Below are 18,679 nucleotides of genomic sequence, written 5' to 3' on the forward strand. Positions count from 1 at the left end.
AGGGGCTTAAGACACTCTGGTCACAGTTTCATGTGTTGGGTGAGGAAGGCAGGGTTTTGACTCCACGCAGTCACACAGGGACCCAGGCTTCTTCCGTCTTGAGCACTTCCTCTCCAGGGGTTTGGTGAGCTGATTGACAGGGCCCCACAGCTGGTCGGCGGTGGAGCTGGGATTCGAACCCAGCCAGTGTGGTTCCACAGTCTGCATTCTCAACCATCACACTATGGTGAGAACCTTTGCTCCTCCTCGTTGCCAAGGACTCAAGCTCTTCGTTCTAAGGGGTGAGATGGGTAAATCGGAGAGACATTTTTGCTTTGTCTTTAGGTGAGAATGTTCGGGTAGGTTCAGCACATAAAATTGAGAGCCTGCCCCTCCCCTGCCCCAATAAATCAGCTATGTTGTTGCCTGGCGCTGGGGTCTTTGCTAGCAAATGTCCACCCTCCAGAGCCGGCTGTCCCCTGTTGCTGCTCACTGCAGGGAGGAGGTTTTGATAAATTTTACCAACCTGGTTAAAATGGCTTTTTCCCAGTGGAAATGTCTTCTTGTGTTAACAACCCAAACGTCCAGTGTAAAGTTCTGGAAAATCAGCTGTGGGACATTCACACAGGGGAACACCACATGGCCATTCAAAGTGGCGGTGACGGAGAAGACTCTGAAAGACATAGAAAGACGGTCCTACTCTGCTAGTGTAAAAAGACAGATTACAAAGCCTGTCCGTTTTTCGTTTCGAAAAATATATAAAGAATAAACATTTGAAGAATATTTACTATAATGTTTCCAATGATTATTGCCAATGAATTACAAAATATTTTTATTCTCTCTCTCTTTTCTAACCTGTACTTTCTAAATTTCCTACGGAGGAAGATGTATTATTTTGTATTTAAGTAACAGATTTAAGTTCAAATCCTAGCCCTGATGACCTCAGTGACCTCGGGCCATTGCTTAATTTCTCCAAATGGGAAGACAATAATAGTTTTAGGATTCTGTGAAGATAAAACTATAAAAAGTACTTAGCACATAGTACATGCTCAATATATCTTTTTGGTATTGTTTACCGTCGTAATTATTTTTGAAAGTCTTTCCATTATGATAAGTTCACACCAAATGCAAACCAACTACATCTGGTAGGCAGGGGGGTTTATCTCAGAATGCCTGGGATTATGACCCATGAGCAAGCCAGTCTCCCCCCTCCACTGCCACCTGCCCCCCCCCACCGCCCTCTGACTCAGGGCAGGGTGAAGCCAAGTGACCGGGAGACTTAAGCATCAGCCAGGGCTGCTCTGGCTCACGCCTGGTTTCTGTCTTCTGCACAAAGAAATAACTATTTGTTCTGGGCATAATGGCATATTGGTTAAAAGCATAGATTCTACAGTCAGACTGCCTGGGCTCCACATCTATTAAATGGGAAGGATAATAATGCCAACCTCCCGGGGTTGGGGTGAGGATGAAATGACACTGTGTTTGTGAAGCCTTAGCATGGTGCCCCAATAAATGCCACGGCTCACAGATACAAGAAATCCACACAACATAGCGTTAACCATTTTACGCTGAACAGTGTCATTTAGTACATTCACAGTGTTGTACAGCCACCACCTCTATCCAGTTCCAAAGCATTTTATTACTCCCCCCAATAAGAAACCCTGTACCCATTAAGCAGTGACCTCCATGGTCCGTCCCCCACGCCCCGCTACCATTAACCACCGATGTCTCTCTGCACATTTCATGTAAATGGAATCGTACAACATGTGACCTTTTGTATGTGGCTTCTCAGTTTTGTTTTTTTTTGACACAGAGTCTCACTTTGTTGCCCAGGCTAGAGTGAGTGCCATGGCATCAGCCTAGCTCACAGCAACCTCAAACTCCTGGGCTCAAGCGATCCTCCTGCCTCAGCCTCCCGAGGAGCTGGGACTACAGGCATGCGCCACCATGCCCGGCTAATTTTTTCTATATATGTTAGTTGGCCAATTAATTTCTTTCTATTTATAGTAGAGACGAGGTCTCGCTCTTGCTCAGGCTGGTTTTGAACTCCTGACCTCGAGCGATCCGCCCGCCTCGGCCTCCCAGAGAGCTAGGATTACAGGCGTGAGCCACCGCACCTGGCCTAGTATTTTTTTTTTTTTTTAACTATTTTTAAGTATACAACTCAATGGCATTAAGCATGTTCACGGTGTTACGTAACCCTTCACCTCTGTCTTTTCCCAGAACTGTGGTTCTCAGACTTCAGCAGCTTGTGTTAGCATCCTCTGGGTTGTGTGTAGCATCCTCTGGATTGTGTGTAGCTTCCTCTGGGTTGTGTGTGTGTTGGGGGGGGGGCGTTGTTAAAACGCAGATTGCTGCCCGCCCCCCAGTTTCCGATTCAGTAGGTCTGGCGTGGGGCCCGAGGACTTGCATTTCTAACCTGCTCCTGGGCGATGCTGATGCTGGGGGTCGGGACCACTCCTGGATCCACTGCCTTAGTCAAAAGGCCTGCAGGACAGAGTGGACGATGGGAAGAACAGCCAGGGGAGAGGATTCTGGGAGAAGCAGTTCCAGCTTACCCGAGCTGCCACAGCGTGAACTGCCGGCCACAAGAGAGGAGTCAGTCCCTGCCACAGAACCACCGCCCTGAGCCCACATGTGGCTTCTGGGGCTCTGCTGGGGGCTCCCCAACTCTCGACCATAGGACCTTCTGGCAGGCACAGATGTGGCCCGTCCCAGAAACCCCCTGCTCAGACCGTCAGTTGGATCAGAACCCCTTAGGGAACCTAATAGACCCAGATGCCCAGGCCCAGCCCAGGCCTGCCAGGTGGGACTCCGTCCAGCAGTGGCACCCAGGAGCCTGGATTTTTAGCAAGCTGTCTAGGTGAGTCAGCTCTCCAGCCAAGTCTGAAACTTCTGATACGTGGAGAAGAAAGTGAGCTCTGGGGCCAGATGGACGTGGGTTAGAATTCTGCTTCCACTACGTATCGCCTTTGTGATCTTGGGCAAGTGACTTACCCTTTCTGATGTGATACGATTTACAGGAGTTTCCCCCACCCCTTGTCTGCCATTTCGCTTTCTGTGGCTTCAGGATACCCATGGTCAACTTTGATCTGAAAAGTTTTAATGGAAAATTCCAGAAATAACAATTTCCTTTTTTTTTTTTTTTTTTTTTTGAGACAGAGTCTCACTCTGTTGCCCAGGCTAGAGTGAGTGCCGTGGCATCAGCCTAGCTCACAGCAACCTCAAACTCCTGGGCTCCAGCAGTCCTCCTGCCTCAGCCTCCTGAGTAGCTGGGACTACAGGCTTGCGCCACCATGCCTGGCTAATTTTTTTTTCTACGTATATTAGTTGGCCAATTAATTTCTTTCTATTTTCAGTAGAGACAGGGTCTTGCTCTTGCTCAGGCTGGTTTCGAACTCCTGACCTCAAGCAATCCTCCTGCCTCAGCCTCCCAGAGTGCTAGGATTACAGGCGTGAGCCACCACGCCTGGGCTACAATTTCTAAGTTTTAAATTGTGTGCCAGTCTGAGAAGTGTGATGAAATCTCACACTGCCCTACTGTATGCTGCCCGGGATGTGAATCCACCCTTTGTCCAGCAGACCCACAGCATAGATGCTACCTGCCCCTTAGTCACTTTGGAGCCATCTAGGTCATCAGATCAAAACCATAGTATTCACAGGGTTCAGTACTGTCCGGGCAGTACTGGTTTTGGGCATCCACTGGGGGTCTCAGAATGTATCCCCTGTGGATAACAGGGAAAACGGTACTCATCTGTAAAATAGGCGCAATGCCTCCTTCCCCATGGAGGGTGGTAGGGACCGAATGACACAGAGTGTGCACCAGACTTCTGGCACATGAAGTGTTACTGTGCTTAATCCAGCTAATAACTGTGCCTAAACATGCCTAGGGAGTAGGTGAGATGGGCCCACAGTCTCTTCTTCTTGGTAACCTGGGCCTTACCCAGATTTCGATCTTAAGTTGTTTTCCTGACATCATGAAAACTAGACTTGCTTTTCTGCATTTCAGTTCACATTCCAGGCATTGTTTTATATAAATATCATTGGTTTATTTTTTATTTAGGCAAACTTCACAAACTCCATCTTAAAAAAAAGAAAAAATCTTCTGCCAAGACCTTTCCAACTTCCAGCCCTGCTTTATCTAAAAACACCCTTGCTTAAACCTGGAATCTTTGAAGTTTACACCACATGCCAAACATGTCCACAGTTGTCTTTCTTTTGGGGTCTGTCATCTTGGCATTCGGTGCCATGGTTGTGGTCAGCATTGCTAGAATAAGCTACTTTTCCAAGAAAGCAAGCTGAAAGGTTTCATAATACCTGCTCCTCGGGATGTCAAAACAGTGCCTCCAGCACCAGGCTATCTGATAAGGAAAGGGAGTGTTAACTTTTTGAGATAGAGTTTTGCTCTGTCACCTGGGCTAGAGCACAGTGGCATCATCATAGCTCACTGCAGCCTCAAATTCCTGGGCTCAAGCCATCCTCCTGCCTCAGCCTCCCAAGTAGCTGGGACTATAGACACATAAGACCACGCCTGGCTAGTTTTTGTTTTGTTTTGTTTTCTTTAGAGACGAGGGTCTCACTATGTTGTCCAGGCTGGTGTTAAACTCTTGGGCTCAAACGATCCTCCTACCTTGGCTTCCCAAAGTGCTGGGATTATAGACATGAGCCATCATGCCCAGCCTAGAGCATTAACTTTGAACTGTGCTTTTAAAGAAGCTGTTATTTCCAAAGCAAGCAAAAACAGGAGTGTCCTCTCTAGGACCCTCTCTGTGCTTCTGTTAAGCATTTTATGTTAAAAAAATTTTTTTTTCTTAAGATTGCCTGATTTGCACCCTGGTGGGAGGCAACTGGTGTTAGAGCCTTAGCATACGTTGTAGGATATTTCCCAGATTGGCAGTAGTCACCACCTCCCCCCCTCAACCTACAGAGGAAGCAGGATAAAGTCCCGGCACTGGAGCAGTCCTGACCTGTCACCTGGCATTGTGTTAAATGCCCTACCACACTAGCTGCTGATTCCTTCTGGCAACTCCATTAGAGAGACACTACTTCTTATTAAACCCTTTTTATGGCCCAGCTGAAATAACACACTCAGGTTCATCCCACCAACAAGGAAGTGACGCAGCTGGGAGTCAAACCTAGGACCTCCTAAGCAGAACCAGAACTTTCAGCCCTGGCTCAATAACGCCTGCCTTGCAAAGGTATTAGAACTTTGCTGAGTTGACCCACCGTGCCGCATGAGGTCCGCGTGGCTGGAGACGTGTGTAGCCAGGCCTGGCTAGGTGAGTAGGGACGGGAATTCCTGGGGCAGACCTGGAAGGCGGCCTGTGGGTGGCTCACACATGTAATCCTAGCACTCTGGGAGGCCTAGGTGGGAGGATTGCTTGAGGCCAGGAGTTCTTACCTGAGCAAGAGGGATTCCCTGTCTCTACTAAAAATATAAAAACTAGCTGGTATGGGTACGCATGCCTGTAGTCCCAGCTACTCGGGAGACTGAGGCAGGAGTATTGCTGGAGCCCAGGAGTTTGAGGTTGCTGTGAGCTAGGCTGACGCCACGATACTGTAGACCGGGCAACAGAGTGAGACTCTGCCTCAAAAAAATCAGATCTTGGATCCACCCCAGATTCTGATTCTGTAAGTCTCTAGTGGGGCGCAAGAATCCCTACCTCCGTACCTGCCTACCTCCTGCCCTACCTCCATAAGGTAGGGGTCCTTGGATAACAGCAGGGTCTCATGTTACTGTTCCCTTTGTATCCTCACCCCCATCTGCTGCTCAGACTACCATTGCCACCTCCTTTTATACACCTCACATGCTCCCATATCACAAGGTAGTGCTGGTGAGGTGCCCATTTTACAGATGAGGAAATTGAGGCTCAGAAAGGTAAAGGAACTTGCGTAAGGCCACCCAGACAGATCTGAATTCTTATCACCGCTGACTCTAACCACCTTGCTCTCTGCCTCTGCTAAATGGGCATTGCCACCCTGGAGGTCCCCGGTGGGGTTTAGAGGAAGGACTGTGAGTGATATCATTTATGGGTGCATTCAGTCTGTAGACTACAGGGCAAAGGGAGGCGTGGAACCTGGTTGAAGTCTCAGCAGCCAGAACTCTGTGTTTCCTCCATGGGCTTTTAACCCTGGTATGAACAGAAGACGTTAGTCAGAACAGACCACCCAGAGTCGGTTCAGCTCTCAAAGCTAAATGTGAATCAAGATGTGAAGCGACTCAGGGGCCATGTGTCAGGAAAACGGTCCCTCTGTGACCCAGAGCAGGTCTGGTAACCTCCAGGGCCCTCTCACCAGGGCAGCCGGCTCAGGAGGGAGCAGAATGGGGAATCCCACCCCCCATGGGCAGCTGCGGCACCTCAAGAGATGGTGAAAATAAATACGTCTGCCCGTGACCCCCGAACTCCCACTCCCGGGCACTTATCGGAGGAAGGGGAACAGCTGCCACGCAGAGTGGGACACAGATGTTCCCAGCAGCTCTGCGTGTAACAGCCCCAAGGAGGAAACCGCCCAGGTGCCCGCCGGCAGGTGCACAGATAAACCGAGACCTGTCCACACACAGGCTGCTACTCGGCAGGTCCGGGAAGGAAAGGAACTGTGCACACGGGCGACACCATGGACAAGCAAAGGCAGGGCACACACTGCAGTTCCATTTATAGCAGCTTCTGATACAGGCGAAACGAACCCGTCGTGACAGGAAGCAGAACAAGGGACCGAAGAAAGGCACGTGACGTGGGAACTTCCTGGGGTCACGGCAGTGTCTTATGTCTCGATCTGGGCAGTAGTTGCATGGGTGTACACTGTCAGAAGTCATCCAGCTGCACGCTAAGCCCGGCGCCTTTTGCCGTGTATAAACTCTATCTTGAGTCAAAGAGCAGACGTTCCACCCCAGGCCCGGAACTCAGAGCCAGCAGGCCTCGGGCGTGGACCGTGCCCGTTCTCAACAAACGCCCAGACAGCGCTGGGGCCAGCCTGGGGTGGGCACTGCCAGCCGCTGATTGCCAAAGTCCCTTCTGGCCAGGACAGTTGAGTCTCTGCAGATGTCGAGCACTTACTGTTAGTCTGGTTTTTAAGCATAAACTTAATTGGGGTCAAAGTCTGGCCCCAGGGCTGCCTCCTGATCCTCGGCGAGACCGGCGCTAAGCCAGGGACAAAGCGCCTTCAGTCACCGGGCAGGTCCTGGCCGTGTGCCGGGCATCACAGGGCCCGCCGTGCTGGGAACAGAGAGAGCAGGACTCGCTCACAGGGCTGCAGACGTCCGCCAGGCGCTGGGCCTCGGGCGGAACCGGCCGGGCCCCCTCTGGGTTCTGTCTCCCTGGCTGCTCTCCAGGCAGTGATGGTTAGGGCTGTGCGTTGAGGGGCCCTTGTGCCATAGACACTTAATTCTACGAGAGGCTGCACTGTGCTCAGAGTCCCCGGCGTCTCCATCATTGGCTGTGTGTCTTTGTGCAAGTGACTGAACCTCTCTGAGGCTCAGCTCCTCATCTGTATAATGAAGAAGATGGCAATGCTTCCTCCCTCTCAGTGCCTGCAGCATAGAGAGCACTTAGTAAAGGCTGGCTATTACTATTATCTAATTCAATCTGCACAATCATCCTATGGGCAGGGTGCTATCCTTATATGCCAAAGCAAAAACTGGGGCTCAGAGATGTCAAGTCCCTCGCCCAAGGTCACACAGCTAGAAAATGGAGGAGCTGGAGTTGAACCTTGGAAGCTGCCACTCCTGCCTCGCCACGCTGCTGTCGGCTCTGTGGGGCTGGGGTCAGTGCAGATGACCCCTGTGGACCCGAGTGACAGTCCATCGCTGGTTGAGTGAGAGGCCCATCCTTCTTCAGGGAGGCGGTGTGTGCTGGTTCCAAAAGTGATTTCAAATCCCTCTTCCACCAGCTGTGGGGCCTCGGACAAGTTACCTAGCTGCCTCGTGCCTCAGTTTCCCCAGTTTTAAAACGGGAGTGCTAATACTAACCTTCAAAGGCTGCTGGGAGGGTGCAATGAGCCAACAGGGGCAAGGCACACAGAACGGCGCCGAGCTCGCCGGGAGCCGTCATCCTCGTCAGCTGATACTTGCTGTCATCTGCGAGGTCCCCAACCTCCCTCATTCCTCTGCGACTGAGCTGGGCGGGGCTCCGGGTGCAGCAGGATGAGAAGCTGTCCTTCCTGCCTTTGGGGAAGTGACAGGGCAGTCTCCAGGTGGCCTGTGGCAACAGGTACAGCTAAAAGCCTTTTTGAACCACATCCAGGGAACCTTGAGGTCTAAAATTAAACCGTCTCTTAGCTTCTCTCGTTTTAAAAGCCCAAAGCCACGTTCTCAGGCCGAGGTTCCCGGCCGTCCGGTTTTACGGTTCGTGTCGCGTCTAAGCGAACGGTGGGCCGCCCGGGCGCTGACCCGGCTCTCGGGCGGGAGGGTGCAGACGCGGCCCAAGGTGAACAAACAAGCCTTTCGTTGGTTTATTTTGTGTGCTTGTTTTATTTATTTGTTTTTGGCCTGCGTCTTGGGAAGCGCGGCGCGGGTTCTCAGGCTGCTCTGTTTCCTCTGGGCTGAAAACAAAAATAAAAGGCGAGCCGTCAAACTGTGACGTCCAGCCGCCTGCGTTATAAATTGAAAGCGTGTGACCGCCCTAGGCCCGAAGGCAGACCGGCAGCACATCACAGAGTGACTCTCCTGGAGTCAGATCCCTGCCCCCTTCTCGGCTGTGCGACCCTGACAGTGTGTCACTCTTCCTCTCCGAGTCTCCGTTTCCTTGCCTGTAAACTGGGCACAACTACGGCTCCCACCTTATGGGACTGTTGTGAGATCCGGCGGCCAGGGTCATAGCAGGCATCTGTCACACAGGACACACCCGGGTAGCATTGGCTCACGTGACTGCCAGCACGCCAGGACCAGTCTGAGTGGAATTGTTCAAGCTCTGGGTCTCACGCCAGGCGGCTGTGTGACCTTGTGCAGACTGTTTCACCTCTCTGAGCTTCAAGTTCTTCATTTGCAAAATCTAGGCCCCGTGTTCCCTGTCTAAAGGATTGTCCTGAGGATTAAATTCAGGGAGATAAAGCCGCTTGGAGGGAGGGAGAGGACAGGTAGGAAGGAAGGGCTGAAGAAGGAAAGTACCAGGTCCTCAAAGGTGAAGGATTATGTACTGGTGGCCATGAGGAGGGAAGGCCGGCCCGACAGAGGGCACAGAAATATCAACTGTTCCTTAACTGAGTGGCCCCCGCGTCTTCCCTGTGGACTTGTTTTCTGTCTGGAGGTGAAATGGTTTATGGCAACAGTCTTGGGGAGCGTATGGATTTGCAGACCTCACTCCAACAGACTCTGAATACAAGATGTAATTTACCAAAACGGCGCGTGAAGGGATAATTATTCCCCAGCAGCAGAATGCTTTACTTGGTAGAAGCGCTCACTGGGAAATGCTTTTCAGTGTCTGGCTTCCCTCTTGTGCGTGATGTGCGCCTTGGCTTAATCGCGAGATCACTCTCCCGCCCGGGCCCAGGCGCCCTCCTCTGCCAGCTACGAAACCTCCTGTCGCTGTGCCTCTGTCTCCCCATCCATAAAGTGGAGGCTATCACACATGGGACCTGTCTCACCTCGTGGGTGCATGAGCGATAAGCGAGATGGTGCTTGTGAAGGAGCTGACTGCCACATAGTAAGGTGCAATGTATGCGGCTAGCATTCATTTCAGTAACATTTGCTGGGTGCCTTCTGGGGGCCTGGCACCCCCTGCCCGGCACCTGCCCTCACCGCGCTTACACCTGGGATGCGGGATGTCGGGAGGGAGACGGGCAGCAAACAGCATAGACAGACAAGACGATCATGAGTTGTGATCAAAGTGAAATCCCAAACCAGTAGGGCGCTGAGATAGGGAGTTATATGGGACCTCCTTGCAAATGTCTGGCTTGGAAAGCCTCACTGTGGAGGTCACATTTAAGGGACAGATGTGAAGGAGCCACCGATGAGGGGCAGCAAGCCCGGGGTGGTCCAGAGTGTCCACTTTTCTCGCCGGCTCTCAGGGCTGCCGAGGCTGCTGGTGCAGGGACTGCACTGTGCGTAGCCGGGGACCAGGAGAAGGCAGAGGGCAGAGCCGGGTGCAGAAGGCAGAGCTCCTTGAAGGCAAGTTTGGAGTTTGGGTTTATCCTCAGGGTAGTAGGAAACCAGGCAGAGAGTGCCACAACTGAAGATGCTTCTAGAAGCTCATTTTGGCTGCTGTGTGGAGAAGACTTGTGGGGCAAGGGTGGCAGCAGGGAACAGTTTCCAGGTGACCATGGCTTGGACAAAGGTAGCAGTGATGGAAGAAGAAGGAGGTAGGTGGATTCGCTATCTCTGGGTAGGTAAAATTGACCACGCTTGCTAAGCTGTTAAATACAGATATCCTTCATAATCTGAATATACATCAGCATATGTGCTTCCTTTAATTTTTTTAAGCTGATAATATAGAATAGTTCTTCTCAAGTAGGGTTGATTGTGCCCTCGTGGATGACATTTGGCAATGTCTGGAGACATTTTTGGGTGCCTGCTCCAACCGGGGAGATGCTTACTGGTATCTAGCAGGCAGAGAGACCAGAGATGCTGTTAAACACCTATGATGCAAAAGACACCGCCCCACAACGAAGAATTATCTGGTCCAAGATGTCAGTAGTGCCAAAGTGGAGAAACCCTGGTGCAGAAGTACAGAAAGTCAGAAATACAGCCCTCCCCACCCCCACCCCCCAGAGATAACCGCCGTTACCAGTTGGCACGATCGTGCAGACTTTGTTCGGTGCATACACACCAACTTTCTGCAAACCGTCTCACCCGGGAGGTGGTGCTTGGGAAACGCTCAGCACTTAGGAGCACTGTGGCTGGCATGGAAGAAGGAATCTGTTTGTTTTGCCAGATCTGTTCTGTTCCCACTCCATGCTGAAGGTTACTGCCAAGTGGCCTAAAACCTTATTCCTCTGTCCTTTGTGATATTCTTTCTTTTCTTCAAAGAACTCTCTAAAAACTGCTATCCTTGTGAGCCGGGCAGACTCTCGAACTGAGATGAACTCATGAAATCTGAGAATTTCAGTGCTAGAAGAACCTTTGGGATAATGTGGTCCTGCCCAACTTCTTACTTTACAGGTGGGGAAACTGAGGCCTGAGACTTTCTGTAATTGGGGAAAATGCTCTTCTAATAAATAGTCCCTTCATTTATTGGGATTTTAAGTTCAGGTTTTTGATGTGATGCACAGTTGCAGCCTAGGTTTCTGATTTTGTTTCCTTAGCCCTATCCGTGTTCCAGGTTGGTTACAGTGGCTGACAAACAGGACATACGTTAGCCTCACAGTGCCCGCATGCTGTGACAGTCAGTCTCCAAAGGGGTTTTGCTGGTCTGTGAACTTGAACTCCAAAGTCTGGTTTGATCTCTTCTCGCTGGCTGAACCAAGGGCAGGGCCCGGCATCATCTCCATGCGTCCGTCCGTGGGTGCCACAGCTGTGCGTAGGTCAGCTTTGAGCTCAGCGTCACATGCAGAACTCTGCAGCCTGTGGCCATCCTCTCATTGTCCCTGCTCTTGTCCTGAGGCCCCACAGAGCCCCCCAAGTGGGAAAAAAAAAGATGTAGGAACCCCAGCGAGGACTCCACAAGTCAGAAAGTCAGCTTCATGGCAGCAATGAGAATCCCAGTGGCTGGCATCCAGCCCTGCCCCTCCCCCAGGGAGGGGTGCTGCCCCCACCCCCACCCAGCCAGTGGAGAGAGGTGAGAACCTCTTTTGAGGGGGGTTACACTGGGAAGGCTCCCTGGGAAGCCTCCCCACTTGTTTTCCCAGACCCCTCTGGTGGAGGGCAAAGGGCCTGAACAGTAAGCTAAGGAGCTTGGTCTTTGATTTGTTGGCACTAGGGAGCCACAGAGGATTCCTGAGCAGGGGGAGTGACCAGATAAAAAAGCCTGTTTCAGGAGGATCCAAGTGGCAGCACTCACTGGGTGAATTGGATGGGAAGGAAAGACCGGGCAGGAAGCCCAGCAGGTAAAATGCGGTATAAGGATCTCCCCCAGCATGGTGGCAGTTAAAACAGAAAAGGAGGACGAGGAGGGCATTTGTGACTTGTGGACATTTGTGACTCAGCCCTGCATGTGGGAGATTCAGAAGTCATGGATGACCACTGTCTTGAGCCCTGATGACTCTACTGATGTGGGAAACTGGCAAAGGTTACTTGTCCTCTCCCAGCCTCCGTTAAGTCATCAGAAGAATGGGGTTATGTATCGGGTATTGGGGAGGATTATATGAGGTTGTGTGTGGACACTAGCCCAGGCTCGAGGGGAGCAGTGGGCAAGTGCTAGGACCATGAAGAACCTCACGAGCAGGGCTTTATCCTTGGGGCCATAGGGAGCCATGGAGGGATCTTGACCAAGGGTGTTACGGTCACATCTGCCTTTTGGAAAGGCCCCTCTGGGGGTAGTTAGAGAGGGAAGCCAGGAGGCAGGGAGACCATAGGGAGGCCTGTGTGGTCTGTATCCAGAGGCGTGAGCTTGGTCGGGATCAAGCAGGACGTGGTGGGCTGTCCTGCAGCGTGGCCCACGCAGGGCCCAGCTTGCCTGTTTGCCTCCCCTGTGTGCTCGGGAAACCACCGCAAGGAGAGGAGTGCATGGTGGCAGACATGTGTCCCAGCAACCCCAGGAGGGGCTCTCCGTGACTGTTGGCCTGTCTCTGTACACAAACTGCACGCTGGGCTGGCCCCTCCCCCAGCTCCCGGGACAACGAAGGCCTGGCTGTTTGGCCAGAGGGGCGGCAGCTGCCCAGCGGGAGCATGAGGCCCCGACATCCCTTCCAGCACCTCACCCCTCACCCCCCGTCCCTGAACCCCTACCCCACCCCAGGCCACCAGTCGTCTCCCCAGCCACTCCCTCGCCTCCTCGGGGACGGATCTTAACATGTCCTGTTCCTGCCACTCTGGTCCATCCTTCCTCTCTGGGCTTCTGCGTGTCCACTCCCTTTTCTCTCCCTTGGGCTGTTCACGCCTCTTTATTCCTTCCTAGCCTTGGTCCCCTGTGTGTTCTCACTGTGGTTTCTTCTCTCTTTGCAGCTTTTGGGCGTGCAGGGGGCGGAGGGCAGAGGCCTGCGACACCTGTCTCGGTCCTAGCACAGCACCTGGCCCGTGGGGAGGAGACAGAGCCTGCCTGCCGCTCCAATACGCCCTTCAAATCCTGCTCCTCCTTCCCTTTGTCCCGCGTGTAACCGTTTGCTAGATGTATGTCACATGCTTGACAACTACGTCCTCAAGGGCAGTTCTGGTTCTTCCGCCCTCTGTTTCCTGCTCGCAGCCCAGAGGCAGTCCCAGTCCAGTGATTTACGACCCTGCTGGCAGCCCAGAGGCAGTCCCAGTCCAGTGATTTACGACCCTGTCCACGGGGTGGCTTGTCCTAGGGCAGTGGCCTGGGAGAGAGCTGCCGACTTGCAGCCCTGGGACCAGACCGTGTCCTCAGACATCACCAGGGCCACAGGTTTCTCTTAGCGAGCGACCTTAACAGTCACCCCCAGAACATCCTGGCCAGGAAAGAGGTCAGATAACCCCGGAACGCAGGCCTGGGCCCTTGCCCGCGTTCAGAACTCCCACCCCTGTGGCGCCCGCAGCCTGGCCCAGCGAGCTGAGGGGACTCGAGGGGAAGGTCGCATCGGCTGCGGGCTGCCTGGGCCTCAAGCTTGCCTCAGAAAAGGCAGGGTCGGGGGCAGCTGGCCTGTTTCGTTTTGGTTTTGTTGTTTTAGTCATTTATTTAAAAAATTTTTTTATTAGGTGCAAAAGGGTATGCATTGGTTCACACCACGGAAATACTGGCAGGTCCAGCTGTCCCGAGGGTCAGGTGGTGTCCTCTGGAGTCTCTCTCACTCTCCACCTCGGCTCTCGTTTCCGCATCGTGGATCCCCTCCCCAGGCAGCACCCCCCTTGCCGTGATGACAAGAGGGTCACTGGCAGCTCCTGGCTGCGCCTTGTCCTTCCTGTACACCCAGCGGGGGCGGGGCTTCTGCCGCCCCGCGTTTCCTCTGCTGCACTGAGCGAGTCTGCCCAGGCCAGGGCCACGCCCTCCTGGAAATGGGAAGAACTGATTGGCTGTGTCTGGCCACGCCCACCCTCTTAGCCAGTGGGAGGGTCTGGATGCGGCAGGTGCGCAGCGTGGCCGTCGCCCCGCCCACCGCTCATCAAGCTGGCTCAGGCCAGCCTGGCTCCCCCAGCCCAGCAGGGCTGTCCCTGGGCCTCCAGAGAGCCTCCTTGGGGGGAACTTGTGCAACAGGCTTGGCTAGCTCCTCATTCTAGACGGCAGCCCCCTATTGGGAGGGTCTCTGCGGTGACTTCTTTAGTGATAACAGGAGGAATCCCTTGGTTTACCTGTTGGGGATTTTCCCTTTTGCTATTGAATTGTTGTAAATAGAGGGCACACTGCAGGGGACCTGGCACTGGGCTGTTTCTCTGAGATGCTCCTCACCACGTCCCCCAGCACCTGAACTGCTGCTGGCACGTTGGTGTTTGTTGAATGAAAATCTGGACAAGGCAGCAGCCAGAGTCCTGCAGCTTTGCTCCTGCCCTGCCCCCAGGCCCACCCTCACCGGACAGCACCACCCGTGCCCCTCTCGCAGGGGCACTCGGAAACAGCAGCTGATACCCTAACATTAATGTGGTTGGCAGTGGTTGTCCAGGCCCAGGGGGCTGTCTGGACCCCTGCTGCCCCTCACCCACCCTGGCTGCCTCTGCTTCAGTAATTCCATTCTGTGCCAAAATGTGTGGAGTAACAACTCCTCTGCTCACCTTTTGCATCTAGACACCACCCCAAAGTGTAGACGTGATGCGGTGTAGCTCCTGACCGGAGGGGGCCGGAACATAACAGGAGCACCCACCCATGCACCAGAGACCATGACACCCACGGTGGGGCTTTCAGGAGGCTGATCTGGGTTTGAACCTGTTCAGCCTGTGGTCTCGTCCCTTCCCCTCCTCTGACAGCAGGACGATACAGCTGCCAGGGAGCGTTCAAATGGTTCGATTTACAAAGGTAATGTGCAAAATGTCTGGCTGGGAGCATGGTGCCCAGGCAGGGCTCTGAGTTTGTGGGTTGAATCTCAACCCCTGACACCATGCAGCTCAGGGAGGGCATGAGACAAGGCTTCAGGCAGCCCCCTGAGCCCGAGGCTGTAGGGGTTGTGCCAGGGTGGCAGAGAGGCCCTTATTCGGCTTTGACCCCTGGTTTTTCTAAAGCAGGTTACTTAAGACATTGGCGTTTGTCTTTGCCACTGATGGTCCAGGACAACTCCTCATCCCCTTTCACCTCTCTGTCATCAGCAAGCCTCTGCTTCCGACGTTAGACAGAGGAGGCCCTGTCCATGGAAGTGGCGTGTAGAAGGTTAGAAGCGCCTTTTCTGAGAGCAGGGCCTGGGGGGTTAGAGGGGTCCAGAGGATGGACTCTGGACTCACGCTATCTGGTTCACGGCCCTGCTCTGCTACTCATTAACACGAGACTTTGGGCAAATTAAGGAACTTCTCTGGGCCTCATTGTCTGGGTCTGTCGTGTGGGACGATTGTGGTGGCTTCTCTGTGGTTAGATGAGATCATCTAGCCTCGGAGTAAGCAGCCGATGCACCTTAGCTGTTCGTACTGTGATTTGAGGATACAAGCTTTTGAAAACAAGAGGCCTTCCTTGTAAAATACGTAATTCCCCCAGTTAGTAATCTGACACGCCTTGTCTATACCCGGCTACACCTGAAGCTCGAGGAGCCATGCTGTTAGACCCCAGAGCAGGGAATCTTGTCCTAGGAGACAGTCCATGGACAGCCAGTCATCTCCCTTTACAGTATACAGGATTGTGCCCGCGGCCCTTGCAGCAGGCCGGCAAATGCCCCTTCCCCCCTCAAAATGTCCACATCCTAATCCCAGAAGCTGTGACTGTTTACATCACATGGTAAATGGGCCTTTGCTGACGTGAGTGGGTTAAGGGTCCTGAGATGGGGTGGTTATCCCCGTTCTCCAGGTGGGCTGCATGTAGTCTCAAGAGTCCTTGTAAGAGGGAGGCAGGCTGGCCAGAGTCAGAGATGTGACGACAACAGTAGAGGCCCAAGGGGTGCACTTTGAAGATGGAAGATGGGGCCAGGAGCCAAGGAGTGCAGGCGGCCTCTAGCAACTGGAAGAGGCCAGGAAATGGATTTCTCCCCTGAAGCCTCCAGAGGGGATGCAGCCCTGCCAACACATTTTTTTTTTTTTTTAAAGAGATAGGGTTTCACTCTATTGCCCAAGCTGGAGTGCAGTGGTATGACCATAGCTCGCTATACACTCAAACTCCTGGGCCCAGGCAATCCTTCTGCCTCAGCCTCTCGAGGAGCTGAGACTAAGGTATGTGCCACTATGCCTGGCTTTTTAAAAAACTATTTTGTAGAGACAGGGTCTCCTATGTCGTCCAGGCTGGTCTCGAACTCCTGGGCTCAAGCAATCCTCCCACCTCGGCTTCCCCAAATGCTGGGATTATAGGTGTGAGCCACCATGCCTGGCCCCTGATGACACCTTGACTGTAGACTTCTGACCTCTGGAACTGTAAGCAAATAATTTGTGTTGCTCTAAGCCACTAAGTTGGTGGTCAGTTGTTCTAGCAGCAACGGGAAACTAACACAGGCCTTCCCAGAGGAGGGTCCGTAGCTGTTTATCAGATTTCACCTGTATGGACAGTCAAATGATGAACAGTTCCTGGTCCAGAGCATACCATCTGGCTCCTGGAGCCCCCTGCCAGGTGTCACTACAGCCATCTTCCTCTCCTCCTCCTTGGGCCCCATGTTCCTACGTAATGCATCTGAAATGCAGATACATTTGTCAGCAATAATTGCTTCTCTAGGAAGGACTCTGAGAAGCCCCACAGAACAGCCTGCCCTGCCACTCTGGGGGTTCCTAAATTAAGACCCTACAGGTGCCGTGGCAGTATAGCCCCTGACCCGCAGTCACACCTGATGCCAGCGGCTCAAAGCCTCCCTCTCCAAGTTGCTGCTGCCCTTCTTAGTAGCCGAGGTTCCAGCCGGTTTCCCCACTGAGACAGGATTGAAATAGGCCCCTCTGTTTGGGAATAAACCTCTTAGTAGCTGCTCAGGGTCACAGGCTGGCGCCCACCTTGGGGTTATCAGTCACACACCAGGATAGCGACAGCCTCTTGGCAGAGTCCACCAGCTTCCCCGCCTCCCCTGGTCTCCCACAGCAAATGGCGACAACAGCTCATGGTGCCGGACCTGGGCCTTCAGTAGCAGCCTGAGAAGTGGGCAGCATTTTCCTTTTGCAGACGAGGTGCAGTGCACTGCCAGGGACGACGGAATTAAACCTGTGTCCCGCAGACTCCAAAATCCGTGCACTTTCCACTCTGCCACTGTATCCGCTATTCAGTCACTCAACAAATCCCACTATTCCACTGTGTCATGTTGTTCATTCACTCAGCAAACATTTATTAAGTGCCTCCTGCATGTGCCAGGCTTGTTCTAGGACTAGAGAGAGCAGTGAACAAAAATGACAAAAATTCACAGCATTGAGACCTCACAATGGCAGCACTTTCCAACAGAATAGCATCTGAGCCCCGTGTATAATGTTAAATTTCCCATTAACCACATTTTTTAAAAAAGACAAAGAAATAGGCAAAGTTGATTGTCATTATATATATATATGTATGTTTTAACTGAATATGTCCAAAGCATGTCATTTCCACATGCAATCAATACAAAAAAGTCAGTGAGATATTCTTGTCCTACTGTCTGGCGTGTGTCTCACACTGTCATGTCCCATCCCAATGCAGACTTGCCACGTCTCCAGTGCTCAAGAGCCCCCGTGGCTGGCGGCTGCTGACCTGGCCTCACGGCTCCCACGTAAGGCAAGTTCCTTCCCACGCGCCTCTGACGGCAGCCTGGGCGGGATTGTCATTGGGTCGCCAGTGGCGCTCAGCGGCCCCACGACCTGTCCCCAGTCCATTCCTACCACGTCCCCCTTGAGGTTACAGTGGCCACAGCGGGGGGGTTCTGAGGGTGCTCTGGCCGGGTCCCTGTGGACCTGGGGACCAGCATGTCCTCGCAGGGCCGGGGAGGTGCCGGGCCTCAGCTCAGAGGGTTGAGTTGATCCAGCTCCCAGTTTGTGCCGCGTCACCCGATCAGTGGCTTGTGCAGGGCCACTCTCTCATATTGCTGTTGCTATTATTCTGTTCCCTTTTCCTGTCCTCTCCAGGGACACCCACCCTGCCATGTCCAACGTGCACCTTGTCTGCCTTGGTTTTGTGCGTCTGTCTGTCTAATGTCCACAGAGGGTGTTGTGTTCTGTGTCATCCTGACTTCTCGTTCTTTTCCTTCCTTTTTTTCACTCAACTAGTTTATTTTTCTGAACCTAGGTTTGCTGGGACTCTCTTGTCCTCAACATTTGTTCCCACGAGCAGCCACCTGGTTCATCTTCTTTAGGATACCTCAAAGGAACCGGTTTTGCCCTCGTTCTCTAGAATGTTCTAGCCCCTTCTCTGCCTTATCAACTCTTCCTTGGGTTCTGAGCTTACCCCATGCCGGCGCTTGACACCTCACATGTCAGTTGCTCTTCACACCCAAGGCAGTTCCGAGACCCAGGGAAGAGCTTGCCCAGGGTCGCGCAGCTACTAGGTGCAGAGCCCTGGTCCTAAGGCCCCGTGGACCAGCCCCGGCAGTGACCGGGGGCTCCCAGGAGATGCGGCTTGCAGGAAGGCAGGCTAAGCAGTCCTGGCTGAGC

General features: G+C 53.0%; 1 protein-coding gene and 1 long non-coding RNA gene across 4 annotated transcripts in view; one reads left to right on the top strand and one right to left on the bottom strand.

Moving 5' to 3' along the window:
• TMEM51 (transmembrane protein 51) overlaps positions 1–18,679 on the top strand; it is a 49,852-nt gene that overhangs the window by 10,287 nt on the left and 20,886 nt on the right. The gene's annotated exons all lie outside the window — the stretch shown is intronic.
• On the bottom strand, positions 187–8,034 carry LOC142861920 (uncharacterized). Its single transcript, XR_012913038.1, has 3 exons — positions 7,946–8,034; positions 506–652; positions 187–274 (listed from the first exon to the last, which is right to left on the bottom strand). It is a non-coding gene; the product is annotated as an uncharacterized LOC142861920 (long non-coding RNA).

Source organism: Microcebus murinus, chromosome 2 (genome assembly GCF_040939455.1).
Source record: "Microcebus murinus isolate Inina chromosome 2, M.murinus_Inina_mat1.0, whole genome shotgun sequence".
NCBI lineage: Eukaryota > Metazoa > Chordata > Mammalia > Primates > Cheirogaleidae > Microcebus > Microcebus murinus.